Source organism: Culex quinquefasciatus, chromosome 3 (genome assembly GCF_015732765.1).
Source record: "Culex quinquefasciatus strain JHB chromosome 3, VPISU_Cqui_1.0_pri_paternal, whole genome shotgun sequence".
Classification (NCBI taxonomy): domain Eukaryota; kingdom Metazoa; phylum Arthropoda; class Insecta; order Diptera; family Culicidae; genus Culex; species Culex quinquefasciatus.
The window spans coordinates 89,698,064-89,714,832 of NC_051863.1; the positions used below are offsets into that span (position 1 = coordinate 89,698,064).

Genomic DNA, 16,769 nt, shown 5'->3' on the forward strand with positions numbered 1-16,769 from the left:
GAATAAAAACATAAGTTGACTATTAAACACTACAAAAGGCAAAAAAAGAATGAAATTTTATCAGATTCCAAATTCAACGGAGTAAATTGAACTTATTTTTTTAAGATATCAACATTCGTAAACCATTGTTTGGTATATTAGCACTTTGACGTTTGATTGCCGCGTCTAAAAAGCGTTTTCATCACCGGATTGATACCGATCAAGTGAGAAGCAAGTCTCTACAAGTTTTTTTTTGCAAAAAAGGAGTGAAAATATTTATGCAAATTGAATTGAAAAGGACGTAATACTAAACTTGCCAAATATTTGAGTTTTTTCTACATATAGTCTGTGACTTCTGTCGAAATGAACTGAAACATACTCATTTAAAGTAGAACTTGACTAAGGTTGTAATCATGTGACCCGCCTCGCTGAGGATGTCGGAGAGTTGACAATTTTCGTTTTCCAGATGACCGTTTCAGTTGACTATATCGAATTCGACCTGGCGTCGTCATCGCTGGCTGGACAGGCTGCGAATCTGTACCGCTACCAAGCGCTTGATTCAAAAGTGTCTCAACGAAAACACGACGAGAGGTGTTTATTTTGGGCGATTTCATTAGTGAGATGATCTTACCTACCTCGAGCAAACGATGGAGATCAGTGCTGAATGATCTCGTCCAAGCTAGGAGTAGAACTACTACTGGCACCGTTGCAATCGAATCGGGCGGTCGCGATTTTTCCGTGAATCTCCAGTGGTCCTGTAATCTGAAGTCGGCTTCTACATAGACCATCTTTTCACCGGACTACGCCTTTCCTGAACCGTTTCTTGGCCAGATTCCATTCAAATGTCGAGTCTTAGAAATTTGATCCCCTGCGTGACAGGTTCCTCTGAAAAAAATCAGAAATACATTACCTACTGTACATATTCACTTTTCACTGTACTTACCAAGCACATAATCCTTTTCAACGGTTGCTTTCCCGGTTCTTCCTTCTTCCGGCCATTCCTAGGACCCAGTTTTCCTGTTCGTGTTCGAAATCGGGTCCGAGTGCACAAAAACTTTTGGTCTAACACTTTTCTGTCTTTTATTTTGATTTGGTTTTGACGTTTCTCACATCCTTTTGGTCGACGAGTCGTCGACATAGCTGAATGTAGACCCCTTCAACCATTGTCGGAGTTAAGAAAGTAATTCAGATTAGGCGTCATCCATAAAGTATGTACGGTCTTAGGGGGGGGGGAGGGGGGTTACCGTAGGTGTGATAAGATGTTACGAAGGGGGGAGGGGGGTTTTCGAGACTGTGACGTCACGCTGGGTTTTTTATTATGATTACATAATATTATTTCAAAATGTACACAGTTAAATTAAATCCTCTTCTCTAATACTGTTTGCTTACTATTATTTAGAAGTACCGTCATCAGGGGTGACATTGGGTCTGGGGGGTGAGATTGGGTCTTACCAATTTCTGCATTTTTGTATTACCCAAACTCACCCCAGACCCAATGTCACCCCTGATGACAGTATCACATTATAGTTTATTTTATAGTCACATTTTTTTTAGCTGGAACTTCAATACTTTGCAAATTCTTGCTAGATAAAAATAAATGCTTAGAAAAATAGCTATAAATGGTTTAAACTTGTTAGATACAAATCTGTGAAAAACAGTTTTCAAGATTATTTAATACTTGAATGTTATACCAGGTCTTCTAATTTTTAAAAGATGCAAAACTGTTTTTTTATACGGCAATGTTTATTCTAAAATATGAATATGAGAGTTTAAAGATATGAAAACTATAAAAAAATCCCATCGAAAACAAAGGGGGACCCCTCAAAATGTGACGTACTTTTTGAGAGGGGGTTTAACCTTGTGTGACAAAGTGTGACATAGGGGGGTTTTAATTTTGGCCGATTTTTGCGTGACTACTATGGATGACGCCTTAGTCATAAACATGATTTGCCATAGGGTCCTGAAGCCCATTGTTAATTTTAATATACAACGATAAAAGGCACACCCAAAAACTTCTGTTCTGATTATTTTTATTTAGCGCAAAAAATAAAATCTACATGACCACATTTGAAGATGGGGCGACTAAGGCCCTCTTGGAAGGAGGTGTTAAAGCAGGGATGACACATTTGCAGAGCACTGCTCAGTGCTCAATCGTAATGAATATTATGATTTTTAATTAAATGAATAACTCACAAAAATGGTAACCATTTTGGACTTCTTTAGCCAAAAAAAAAATATTTTGAAAATATTATTTGGTCATCAAGTTCAAATCTGGAGTTTTTTTAAAAAAAGGTCTAATAAACCAAAATTCCAGTTTTTGCTTTTTGGGTGTTTTTGAAAACCGCCTTGAGTCAGGGGAATTAAAAAACACCTAAAAAGCAAAAACTGAAAATTTAGTTCATTGGACCGAATTACCGAAAAAAACCCGATTTAATCCCACCAGGGGTGAGATAGAGCCTTTCTTACTAAAGAATATAACTTCTCTCAATTCACAACATCGACTTGATACAAAAAATCTTATGATGAAAGCAAGGTATTATTAATGATGTGTTTTCTAAAAGAAATTGAAAACACAATTTTTACCTATCGAATATTTTTAATCGTACACATTCTTAGCTTCCAATGCGCAAGTGACGACACACACCGCGGTTTTGGTTTTCTAGTTTTGGTACGAGCCCAAAAACCGAACAAAGCAGGCGCAAAGCAAAACCGAGTTAACCGCACAGTGGGAAGCTTGCCATTCAGCGTCTACGAAAGTGAGAGAGTCAGAGATAGATATTTTTACAACCGCACCACTACACACTCAATCGCAATACCTTAGGCCATTGGCGTCGCGAGCATTGAAAACTTTGAAAACGATATAAAGCTTAGAAGCTTCGAAAGCTCCTATTGGAATCCAATGAACTCTTTTATATAAAACGACACGACAAATGAAGCCTACTTAAAGGCGATTTTAGGAGCACACGGGAAACAAATTGATTGTACCCGGATGAATGTCCCATGTCAAAAAAGTTTTTGCATTAACATTGGACAGTTATGCAAAAACGGACAGAGCAAAAGAAACCGAAAAGCTACGATATCTTACATGTTGAAGGAAACATCGGTATACAAGCTACTACGAACGAGTATAAGTCGAGCCGAAACATATGCGCCAGCATTCTCGCGCCAGTATTCGAAGCTCAACTTGACAACTTGTCGACTTGGTCGACTTTTCGGTTTAAAATTCATGCTGAATCGACATATTTACGAAGCTGGAAATGACGTCCTGGCTTAAAGTAAAACCTATACCTTTCTTTAGTAAGAAAGGCAAAAAGTAAATCGTTCTAAAAATTGATCGGGATTGCCGATCGATGTCAAATTTGTTTCAGATGCTCACTGATGGTCTGTACTATGTATGTAGCAAGAAATTTCGAATAAAATCAGAAATGAAAAATGTTGGCAAAGGTGACCAGGTGGGCTTTTACCTTTTTTTAGGGATTTTGTTTCTTATGGTAGGTCAATCAAACGGCTCTAACTCCAGAACCATATTATGAATCTGGATGAAAATTTGGGAGGTTGTAGAGCTCGAAAAATGCAATTTTTGAGATAAATAAAAGATATGAAAATGAAAAAATTGGACCATATTTTCATTTGAAAACTGTGTATTTTCTGGAAAAGTCTGGCCGCATCCGAAAACAGATGGATATTTCGAAATTTGCGCGGCAACTCGCCCAGGTTCAGCACACTAGCTTTCATCTGCATTTAGGAGAATCGAAATCGGATTTATGGGAGCTGAGAACGGCGCGACACAAAATTTTGCAAAATTTTACCACATACGAACATCACTCGACCTCCACGGAATTTATTTTCTCAAAATTCGAGGGTTCGAGATAGACGAGTTCTATCAAGGTGAATCGATAGAGCGTCGAAAATCGATGCAGTGTGATTTTTTAGCGATTTTTCGGTTTAAAATTCATGCTGAATCGACATATTTACGAAGCTGGAAATGACGTCCTGGCTTAAAGTAAAACCTATACCTTTCTTTAGTAAGAAAGGCAAAAGTAAATCGTTCTAAAAATTGATCGGGATTGCCGATCGATGTCAAATTTGTTTCAGATGCTCACTGATGGTCTGTACTATGTATGTAGCAAGAAATTTCGAATAAAATCAGAAATGAAAAATGTTGGCGAAGGTGACCAGGTGGGCTTTTACCTTTTTTTAGGGATTTTGTTTCTTATGGTAGGTCAATCAAACGGCTCTAACTCCAGAACCATATTATGAATCTGGATGAAAATTTGGGAGGTTGTAGAGCTCGAAAAATGCAATTTTGAGATAAATAAAAGATATGAAAATGAAAAAATTGGACCATATTTTCATTTGAAAACTGTGTATTTTCTGGAAAAGTCTGGCCGCATCCGAAAACAGATGGATATTTCGAAATTTGCGCGGCAACTCGCCCAGGTTCAGCACACTAGCTTTCATCTGCATTTAGGAGAATCGAAATCGGATTTATGGGAGCTGAGAACGGCGCGACACAAAATTTTGCAAAATTTTACCACATACGAACATCACTCGACCTCCACGGAATTTATTTTCTCAAAATTCGAGGGTTCGAGATAGACGAGTTCTATCAAGGTGAATCGATAGAGCGTCGAAAATCGATGCAGTGTGATTTTTAGCGATTTTTCGGTTTAAAATTCATGCTGAATCGACATATTTACGAAGCTGGAAATGACGTCCTGGCTTAAAGTAAAACCTATACCTTTCTTTAGTAAGAAAGGCAAAAAGTAAATCGTTCTAAAAATTGATCGGGATTGCCGATCGATGTCAAATTTGTTTCAGATGCTCACTGATGGTCTGTACTATGTATGTAGCAAGAAATTTCGAATAAAATCAGAAATGAAAAATGTTGGCAAAGGTGACCAGGTGGGCTTTTACCTTTTTTTAGGGATTTTGTTTCTTATGGTAGGTCAATCAAACGGCTCTAACTCCAGAACCATATTATGAATCTGGATGAAAATTTGGGAGGTTGTAGAGCTCGAAAAATGCAATTTTGAGATAAATAAAAGATATGAAAATGAAAAAATTGGACCATATTTTCATTTGAAAACTGTGTATTTTCTGGAAAAGTCTGGCCGCATCCGAAAACAGATGGATATTTCGAAATTTGCGCGGCAACTCGCCCAGGTTCAGCACACTAGCTTTCATCTGCATTTAGGAGAATCGAAATCGGATTTATGGGAGCTGAGAACGGCGCGACACAAAATTTTGCAAAATTTTACCACATACGAACATCACTCGACCTCCACGGAATTTATTTTCTCAAAATTCGAGGGTTCGAGATAGACGAGTTCTATCAAGGTGAATCGATAGAGCGTCGAAAATCGATGCAGTGTGATTTTTTAGCGATTTTTCGGTTTAAAATTCATGCTGAATCGACATATTTACGAAGCTGGAAATGACGTCCTGGCTATACCTATACCTTTCTTTAGTAAGAAAGGCAAAAAGTAAATCGTTCTAAAAATTGATCGGGATTGCCGATCGATGTCAAATTTGTTTCAGATGCTCACTGATGGTCTGTACTATGTATGTAGCAAGAAATTTCGAATAAAATCAGAAATGAAAAATGTTGGCGAAGGTGACCAGGTGGGCTTTTACCTTTTTTTAGGGATTTTGTTTCTTATGGTAGGTCAATCAAACGGCTCTAACTCCAGAACCATATTATGAATCTGGATGAAAATTTGGGAGGTTGTAGAGCTCGAAAAATGCAATTTTTGAGATAAATAAAAGATATGAAAATGAAAAAATTGGACCATATTTTCATTTGAAAACTGTGTATTTTCTGGAAAAGTCTGGCCGCATCCGAAAACAGATGGATGTTTCGAAATTTGCGCGGCAACTCGCCCAGGTTCAGCACACTAGCTTTCATCTGCATTTAGGAGAATCGAAATCGGATTTATGGGAGCTGAGAACGGCGCGACACAAAATTTTGCAAAATTTTACCACATACGAACATCACTCGACCTCCACGGAATTTATTTTCTCAAAATTCGAGGGTTCGAGATAGACGAGTTCTATCAAGGTGAATCGATAGAGCGTCGAAAATCGATGCAGTGTGATTTTTAGCGATTTTTCGGTTTAAAATTCATGCTGAATCGACATATTTACGAAGCTGGAAATGACGTCCTGGCTTAAAGTAAAACCTATACCTTTCTTTAGTAAGAAAGGCAAAAAGTAAATCGTTCTAAAAATTGATCGGGATTGCCGATCGATGTCAAATTTGTTTCAGATGCTCACTGATGGTCTGTACTATGTATGTAGCAAGAAATTTCGAATAAAATCAGAAATGAAAAATGTTGGCGAAGGTGACCAGGTGGGCTTTTACCTTTTTTTAGGGATTTTGTTTCTTATGGTAGGTCAATCAAACGGCTCTAACTCCAGAACCATATTATGAATCTGGATGAAAATTTGGGAGGTTGTAGAGCTCGAAAAATGCAATTTTTGAGATAAATAAAAGATATGAAAATGAAAAAATTGGACCATATTTTCATTTGAAAACTGTGTATTTTCTGGAAAAGTCTGGCCGCATCCGAAAACAGATGGATATTTCGAAATTTGCGCGGCAACTCGCCCAGGTTCAGCACACTAGCTTTCATCTGCATTTAGGAGAATCGAAATCGGATTTATGGGAGCTGAGAACGGCGCGACACAAAATTTTGCAAAATTTTACCACATACGAACATCACTCGACCTCCACGGAATTTATTTTCTCAAAATTCGAGGGTTCGAGATAGACGAGTTCTATCAAGGTGAATCGATAGAGCGTCGAAAATCGATGCAGTGTGATTTTTTAGCGATTTTTCGGTTTAAAATTCATGCTGAATCGACATATTTACGAAGCTGGAAATGACGTCCTGGCTTAAAGTAAAACCTATACCTTTCTTTAGTAAGAAAGGCAAAAAGTAAATCGTTCTAAAAATTGATCGGGATTGCCGATCGATGTCAAATTTGTTTCAGATGCTCACTGATGGTCTGTACTATGTATGTAGCAAGAAATTTCGAATAAAATCAGAAATGAAAAATGTTGGCGAAGGTGACCAGGTGGGCTTTTACCTTTTTTTAGGGATTTTGTTTCTTATGGTAGGTCAATCAAACGGCTCTAACTCCAGAACCATATTATGAATCTGGATGAAAATTTGGGAGGTTGTAGAGCTCGAAAAATGCAATTTTTGAGATAAATAAAAGATATGAAAATGAAAAAATTGGACCATATTTTCATTTGAAAACTGTGTATTTTCTGGAAAAGTCTGGCCGCATCCGAAAACAGATGGATATTTCGAAATTTGCGCGGCAACTCGCCCAGGTTCAGCACACTAGCTTTCATCTGCATTTAGGAGAATCGAAATCGGATTTATGGGAGCTGAGAACGGCGCGACACAAAATTTTGCAAAATTTTACCACATACGAACATCACTCGACCTCCACGGAATTTATTTTCTCAAAATTCGAGGGTTCGAGATAGACGAGTTCTATCAAGGTGAATCGATAGAGCGTCGAAAATCGATGCAGTGTGATTTTTTAGCGATTTTTCGGTTTAAAATTCATGCTGAATCGACATATTTACGAAGCTGGAAATGACGTCCTGGCTTAAAGTAAAACCTATACCTTTCTTTAGTAAGAAAGGCAAAAACTCCACTCATTTGCATTCTTGTTTTGTACCAAATTGGAATTGGTCGTCGAGACTTTTCTACAAAAGAAATTTTGCATAATGGAAAAAAATCAAAAGCTTTTGTTCATCGGATAAGCCGGGAAAAAACTTCAATTAAAATTTGCATTGGCCTTATTAAGTAGACCTAAAAGTTTGTAAACGTCTTGAATCTATAATTCCAAACGTCAACTATACCAATTTTCCTTTCTGACGAAAGTTCCGTCAAAACCCCTAAATAGCTTTTTGTGCTAACCTCCTTCTACCCACTTTAGGAGTCTATTTGTCGGAGTCTGGATTTATCAAAATTCTTGGTTGACCAAGTTTACCGTGTACACTCCGACACTCCAGAGTTGTCATCCTGTCTGCCAAACTGAAAATTTCCAAACATTTTGTTACGCTTTCAACATTTTGCTTAGTTTAGTTTCAAGTGTTTCTCCATCTAAAATAAATTGAAAAAAATGAGAAATGCTCAAAGGTGAAAAGTTCTAACTTACCCGGATACAGCATCTTCTGTAGGAGGTAAACGTTGGTGCCGGCCAGCTTCAAAGAAAAAGCGTTGTTTGAACAAATTCGGCCCGACCTCAACTGAAAAGCTCCCCGGCGGACAGCAATCGCAATTCGAGACCAGCTTCATGCACGTCTAGCAGAGCGGCAAGCCGGCTCCAGATGGTTAGTACCGGATTGGGTGTGAGTAGAATCGCCTCAAATCAAACGAAGCAGTTTTGGCATGCACACGAACCGGTCAACGCGAAGTGCCGTAGCCAACGGGATTTTGATTTGTTGGACCATCGAAATGGACAGCAGCAGTTGCCGGTATGGGCCTGTTACAGCGTTTTTCGTTCCGTGATTTGGTAGGTATCAGCTTGCCAGCTGGTTTGGACAGACGAGACTTTCTCTGACTTCCTCCTGATGGGTAAAAAGACCTTCCAGTCAAGCTTCCAGTTCGAATCAAGATTTCAAATCTGGACGACGAGTAATGTAAACAACAATTGCTCATACCTTATTAACCCTTACAGTCCGAACGTCTGATGCGAGATACCGAAAAAACCTTAAAAATGCTGTATCTTTGGCCTCTTTTGACCAAATAAGTTCGTTCACCCCTCAAAAGAACCGGACAAATCTCTATTTTCAGAATCTACAAAGAAATCCGGAATCGGTCACTTGGCCACGGAGATATTCCGGAACCTAGTGGGGTAGGTTTTTGTCCGGGTATGCAACCCAATCTACAAATCATGATTATTATCATAAATTCTTCAAAAAAACCATCCCAATTTGCTCCAAGACCTGTTCTGGACATATAAGGCATATTCCTTTGATCCCGGACCATCGGATATGAATTGGCCACCCTTCCGGAACCGACTACACAGGAACGGATGTCGAATTCTACATCAAGTCTAATATGGCTTCCGACATGTCAAACGGCACTAAATTTGGCTCAGGAAATCAAATTAGACATCCTCAGTACGTTCTGGTGCCATTTGGCCACCCTGCCACCAACCCGGAATATCCGTAACATGGTTCCGATGGACCAATTTCGGTAATTTCACGAGCACACTTTCCGACATGTCAAACAACACTGATTTTGGCTCAGGAACTCAAATTTGACATCCTCATTACGATCTGGTGCCATTTGGCCAGCCTGCCATCAACCCGGAATATCCGTAACATGGTTCCGGTGGACCAATTTCGGTAATTTCACAAGTACACTTTCCGACATGTCAAACAACACTGATTTTTTCTCAGGAACTCAAATTTGACATCCTCATTACGATTTGGTGCCATTTGGCCACTCTGCCACCAAACCGGAATATCCGTAACATGGTTCCGGTGGACCAATTTCGGTAATTTCACGAGCACACTTTCCGACATATCAAGCAACACTGATTTTTGCTCAGGAACTCAAATATGACATCCTCATGACGATTTGGTGCCATTTGGCCACTCTGCGACCAAACCGGAATATCCGTAACATGGTTCCGGTGGACCAATTTCGGTAATTTTACGAGCATACTTTCCGACATGTCAAACAACACTGATTTTTGCTCAGGAACTCAAATTTGACATCCTCATTACGATCTGGTGCCATTTGGCCACCCTGCCACCAACCCGGAATATCCGTAACATGATTCCGGTGGACCAATTTCGGTAATTTCACGAGCACACTTTCCGACATATCAAGCAACACTGATTTTTGCTCAGGAACGCAAATTTGACATCCCCATGACGATTTGGTGCCATTTGGCCACTCTGCGACCAAACCGGAATATCCGTAACATGGTTCCGGTGGACCAATTTCGGTAATTTCACGAGCATACTTTCCGACATGTCAAACAACACTGATTTTTGCTCAGGAACTCAAATTTGACATCCTCATTACGATCTGGTGCCATTTGGCCACCCTGCCACCAACCCGGAATATCCGTAACATGATTCCGGTGGACCAATTTCGGTAATTTCACGAGCACACTTTCCGACTTGTCAAACAACACTGATTTTGGCTCAGGAACTCAAATTTGACATCCTCATTACGATCTGGTGCCATTTTGGCCACCCTGCCACCAACCGGAATATCCGTAACATGGTTCCGATGGACCATTTGCGGTAATTTTACGAGCATACTTTCCGACATGTCAAACAACACTGATTTTTGCCCAGAAACTCAAATTTAACATCCTCAGTACGTTCTGATGCCATTAGGCCACCCTGCCATCAACCCGGAATATCCGTAACATGGTTCCGATGGACCAATTTCGGTAATTTTACAAGTACACTTTCCGACATGTCAAACAACACTGATATTTGCTCAGGAACTCAAATTTGACATCCTCATTACGATTTGGTGCCATTTGGCCACTCTGCCACCAAACCGGAATATCCGTAACATGGTTCCGGTGGACCAATTTCGGTAATTTCACGAGCACACTTTCCGACATGTCAAACAACACTGATTTTTGCTCAGGAACTCAAATTTGACATCCTCATTACGATCTGGTGCCATTTGGCCACTCTGCCACCAACCCGGAATATCCGTAACATGGTTCCGGTGGACCAATTTCGGTAATTTCACGAGCACACTTTCCGACATGTCAAACAACACTGATTTTTGCTCAGGAACTCAAATTTGACATCCTCATTACGATCTGGTGCCATTTGGCCACCTGCCACCAACCCGGAATATCCGTAACATGGTTCCGGTGGACCAATTTCGGTAATTTCACGAGCACACTTTCCGACATGTCAAACAACACTGATTTTGGCTCAGGAACTCAAATTTGACATCCTCATTACGATCGTGGTTGGTGACAGGGTGGCCAAATGGCACCAGAACGTACTGAGGATGTCAAATTTGAGTTCCTGAGCCAAAATCAGTGTTGTTTGACAAGTCGGAAAGTGTGCTCGTGAAATTACCGAAATTGGTCCACCGGAACCATGTTACGGATATTCCGGGTTGGTGGCAGGTGGCAAAATGGCACCAGATCGTAATGAGGATGTCAAATTTGAGTTCCTGAGCAAATATCAGTGTTGTTTCACGTACTGAGGATGTCAAATTTGAGTTTCTGGGCAAAAATCAGTGTTGTTTGACATATCGGAATATACACTTGTGAAATTACCGCAATTGGTCCATCGGAACCATGTTACGGATATTCCGGGTTGGTGGCATGGTGGTCAAATGGCACCAGATCGTAATGAGGATGTCAAATTTGAGTTCCTGAGCCAAAATCAGTGTTGTTTGACAAGTCGGAAAGTGTACTTGTAAAATTACCGAAATTGGTCCATCGGAACCATGTTACGGATATTCCGGGTTGATGGCAGGGTGGCCAAATGGCATCAGAACGTACTGAGGATGTTAAATTTGAGTTTCTGGGCAAAAATCAGTGTTGTTTGACATATCGGAAGGTACACTTGTGAAATTACCGCAAATGGTCCATCGGAACCATGTTACGGATATTCCGGGTTGGTGGCAGGGTGGCCAAAATGGCACCAGATCGTAATGAGGATGTCAAATTTGAGTTCCTGAGCCAAAATCAGTGTTGTTTGACAAGTCGGAAAGTGTGCTCGTGAAATTACCGAAATTGGTCCATCGGAACCATGTTACGGATATTCCGGGTTGGTGACAGGGTGGCCAAATGGCACCAGATCGTATGAGGATGTCAAATTTGAGTTCCTGAGCAAAAATCAGTGTTGTTTGACATGTCGGAAAGTGTGCTCGTGAAATTACCGAAATTGGTCCACCGGAATCATGTTACGGATATTCCGGTTTGGTGGCAGGGTGGCCAAATGGCACCAGATCGTAATGAGGATGTCAAATTTGAGTTCCTGAGCAAAAATCAGTGTTGTTTGACATATCGGAAGGTACACTTGTGAAATTACCGCAAATGGTCCATCGGAACCATGTTACGGATATTCCGGGTTGGTGGCAGGGTGGCCATTTTGGCCATTTTGGCCACCCTGCCACCAACCCGGATTGTCCGTAACAAGGTTCTAATGGACCAATTTACGGATACTTTCCGATTTGTCAATTACCGAAATTGGTCCACCGGAACCATTTTTTCCGGATATTCCGGGTTGATGGCAGCGTGGCCAAATGGCACCAGATCGTAATGTGGATGTCAAATTTGAGTTCCTGAGCAAAAAACAGTGTTGTTTGACATATCGGAAAGTACCCTTGTGAAATTACCGAAATTGGTCCATCGGAACCATGTTACGGATATTCCGGGTTGGTGACAGGGTGGCCAAATGGCACCAGATCGTATGAGGATGTCAAATTTGAGTTCCTGAGCAAAAATCAGTGTTGTTTGACATGTCGGAAAGTGTGCTCGTGAAATTACCGAAATTGGTCCACCGGAATCATGTTACGGATATTCCGGTTTGGTGGCAGGGTGGCCAAATGGCACCAGATCGTAATGAGGATGTCAAATTTGAGTTCCTGAGCAAAAATCAGTGTTGTTTGACATGTCGGAAAGTGTGCTCGTGAAATTACCGAAATTGGTCCACCGGAACCATGTTACGGATATTCCGGGTTGGTGGCAGGGTGGCCAAATGGCACCAGAACGTACTGAGGATGTCTAATTTGATTTCCTGAGCCAAATTTAGTGCCGTTTGACATGTCGGAAGCCATATTAGACTTGATGTAGAATTCGACATCCGTTCCTGTGTAGTCGGTTCCGGAAGGGTGGCCAATTCATATCCGATGGTCCGGGATCAAAGGAATATGCCTTATATGTCCAGAACAGGTCTTGGAGCAAATTGGGATGGATTTTTTTGAAGAATTTATGATAATAATCATGATTTGTAGATTGGGTTGCATACCCGGACAAAACCTACCCCACTAGGTTCCGGAATATCTCCTGGCCAAGTGACCGATTCCGGATTTCTTTGTAGATTCTGAAAATAGAGATTTGTCCGGTTCTTTTGAGGGGTGAACGAACTTATTTGGTCAAAAGATGCCAAAGATACAGCATTTTTAATGTTTTTTCGGTATCTCGCATCAGACGTTCGGACTGTAAGGGTTAAAACCACAGAACATTTCTTGTTTACAATACCGATCAAAAGTATCAACCAAATTATTGTTTGTTTACATTACCTGAGTTTTGATTTCACAAGTGCACTCAAATTGCAAGCGCACAAAACAACAAATCTATATCTTCAATTCATAACAAACACACATCTCAATACCTACTAAGATTGTTTTCGTCAGCAACCTTAGCAGCTACTACATTAGCTGATGATGCAAAATCCAGCATTTTAAATAAAAACACTTCCACTTCACTGCGCACCAATCACAACATTGGATTCTTTTTTCTTCATCGCTTGAACTGTCATTCGCCAAACAAGCTGCAATTTAAATGTTTTTATGTTTTACATTCCAAAAAAATTACAGCAGAAATTCATTTACATGCTTTTCAAAATTTCAAATTTATGATTTGTCAAGACTAAAATTTCGATTTACATGAGATTCATGAGTTACAATGGATCTAACTTTACATGAAGGCTCTTTAGATGCAATTTAACGTTTTACATTGCATTTCAAGTTTACATTGAGCACGTTTACGTTAAAAACGAGATTTCAGTGTCCGGTAAATTCACATTTTTTTTTCTGTGTAGTTGTCGTGGAAGTAGGAGTTTTGCTTCTCTGGAATTCTGATCAAATTTCAGGTGATAGCGCTTTTATTGTGATTGTTATTCTTCGGAAGTTTTATGTATGAATGAGTTTACCAACGAAATAAAGCCCAAGTTTTGTAGTTCCACAATTTTTTTTCCTCAAATATTTTTGTAGTCTCAGCAATAATTTCAAGTTCTTTAGTTTTCATCATTTCTGCCATAGCCACAGTAGTTTCAATAGTTTGCCCTACGAAAATTTGGTTGTATCACAACCAAATTTTCGTAAATTTAGTAGGGGATGATGTAACATGGTCACTCTAGTTGTTTTTCATTTAGCTATAATAATTTTACGAACAATCAAGAAGGAATAAGGATCCGGAACAAACGGCACAGACCTAGGCACGAAAAGGACATCGATTGGAAACTCGGAACATGGAACTGCAGATCGCTACGTTTTGATGGGTATGAGTACGCTCTGTTGAACGAGCTCAAACCCCGCAACTTCGATGTTGTAGCACTGCAGGAGATGTGCTGGAAGGGAGCAAAGATGTGGGAGGATGATGCTTTGGAGCTCACCATGTACCAGAGCGGCGGAGCCGAAAACAAGCTGGGAACCGGCTTCATAGTGTTGGGCAAGATGCGGAGTCGTGTGATAGATTGGGAGCCGATCGACGACCGGATGTGTAGGTTGAGGATCAAAGGCCGTTTCTTCAACTATCACATCTTCAACGTACATTGCCCACACGAGGAATCATCCGATGCCGAGAAGGAAGCGTTCTACGCGAAGCTGGAGCAGAAGTTCGACAGCTGCCCGCAGAGGGACGTCAAGATCGTCATCGGAGATATGAACGCCCGCATAGGAAGGGAGGAGATGTACAAGCCGGTGATCGGGCCGAATAGCCTGCACACCGTCACCAACGACAACGGCCAGCGGTGAATCAACTTCGCAGCCTCCCGCGGTATGGTGGTACGGAGCACTTTCTTCCCCCGGAAAGACATCCACAAAGTCACCTGGACATCGCCTAACCAACGAACAAAAACACAAATCGATCACGTCCTCATCGACGGCCGATTCTTCTCGGACATACGGAACATCCGCACGTACCGCGGTGCGGACATCCACTCGGACCACTACCTGGTGGGTGCAAGCATGCACTCAAAACTGTCGACGACGTACCACCGACGACGGAGCCGGCTCCCACCGCCGTTCAACACCGAGCGGCTGCAGGACACGGCTGCGGCTCAGCACTACGTGCAGCAGCTGGAAGCGAGCCTGCCAACGGAGGAGGAACTCGGCGCTGCCTCGCTCAACGATGGATGGAGCAGAATATGCTCGGCCATCGGCAGTGCCGCTGAAGCCGCGCTAGGTAGTACGGTCCGAGTTGGAAAGCAGCGCTGGTTCGACGAGGAGTGCCAGCGGCTACTTGACGAGAAGAAAGCAGCTTATGCGGTGAAGCTGAGAGCTGCAACTGATGAGAACGTGGCCAGATACAAGCAAGCGCTGAAACAGCAGAGAACGGTCTTCAAGCTCAAGAAGCGCCAGCTGGAAGATCGCGATCGCGCCGAAATGGAGCAGCTGTTCCGGCAGAACGAGACGCGAAAGTTCTACGAGAAGGTTAACCGGTCCCGCAAAGGCTATGCGCCGCAAGCCAACACTTGTCGGGACGCCGAGGGAAACCTTCTTATGGACAAAGGCGAGGTGTTGAACAGGTGGCAGCAGTTCTTCAACGAGCACCTCAACGGCGATGTAGCGCATGGAGACGGCTTTGAAGCCCAACTTGGATCGCCCGCTGCTGACCAACAGTTCCCGGCACCTGATCTGGAGACGGTGAAGAAGGAGATCAGGCAGCTGAAGAACAACAGGGCCGCCGGTAAAGATCGGTTACCCGGTGAGCTCTTTAAATATGGAGGAGAGCAGTTGGCGAGGGCGATCCACTTGGTGATTTCTAAGATCTGGAGGGAGGAGAAACTACCAGAAGAATGGATGGATGGTGTCGTGTGTCCCATCTACAAAAAGGGCGATAAGTTGGACTGCGGTAACTACCGCGGCATCACGCTTATCAACGCGGCCTATAAAATCCTCTCCCAGATCCTCTGCCGTCTGCTGACACCGTACGCACGGAGGTTCGTGGGCCCCTATCAAGCGGGGTTTACTGGCGCTCGGGCCACCACGGACCAAATTTTCTCGCTCCGGCAGATCCTCGAGAAATGCCGTGAGTACAACGTGCCCACACATCACATCTTCATCGATCTCAAGGCAGCTTACGATACAGTCGACCGCGAACAGCTATGGCAGATCATGCACGAGAACGGATTTCCGGACAAACTGACTCGGCTGATCAAGGAGTAGTATAAAGTGTGTTATTCGACGCGTCGGTTCGGAGTGCGTGCGAGAACGGTGAAGTTATTTGTAAATTGCGTGGAAAAGTGCATTTTTTTTTAAAGCGAAAAGTATTTTGGATCTTGTGGAGCATAAATTCTAATATGGCGGCTCAGCAGTGGTGGGCCTCTGCCCTCAATCGGTTCTTGCTGAAGTGTGTGTGCATTCACGTGCATATACGTGTGTGTGGAGCTGAGAGAAATATACACGGAGATTGAGTGTAACCCAACCTTAACCCAAGGTATCAGTTTTCGCGAGTGGTGGTCCACAGATTTCCAAGTGTGTGTGATGGATAAAAGTATTCAAGGCCAACTAGGTCGGAAAATGCTGAATGATCATTTTTGAAGATTATAAAAAATATGTGATTAGCCAGAGATTTTGCGGCTAGCTTGTCAAACTTGACTAGTTGCTGGAAGGAGTATTTGATGAACGACGGAGCATTGTATAGTACAAGGCTCTGGCGTGACGGTGGACGGTTTTTGGAGAACCGAGAAAGCGGAGCTGCATGGAATGTGTTGGTGCCCTGACGGGCGTCCGGCGTTTGCGAAATGCTGGCCACAAGGCTGAGAAAGTGGTCAGGATATCAGCGGGAGCCGTCATATTTATTGAATCCAGTGAGTC

General features: G+C 42.0%; 1 long non-coding RNA gene across 1 annotated transcript; it reads right to left on the reverse strand.

Moving 5' to 3' along the window:
* Positions 1-7,696: 7,696 nt before the first annotated feature.
* Positions 7,697-13,419, reverse strand: LOC119769991. Its single transcript, XR_005278610.1, has 3 exons — positions 13,251-13,419; positions 8,161-8,572; positions 7,697-8,105 (listed from the first exon to the last, which is right to left on the reverse strand). It is a non-coding gene; the product is annotated as an uncharacterized LOC119769991 (long non-coding RNA).
* Between the last annotated feature and the right edge of the window lie 3,350 nt (positions 13,420-16,769).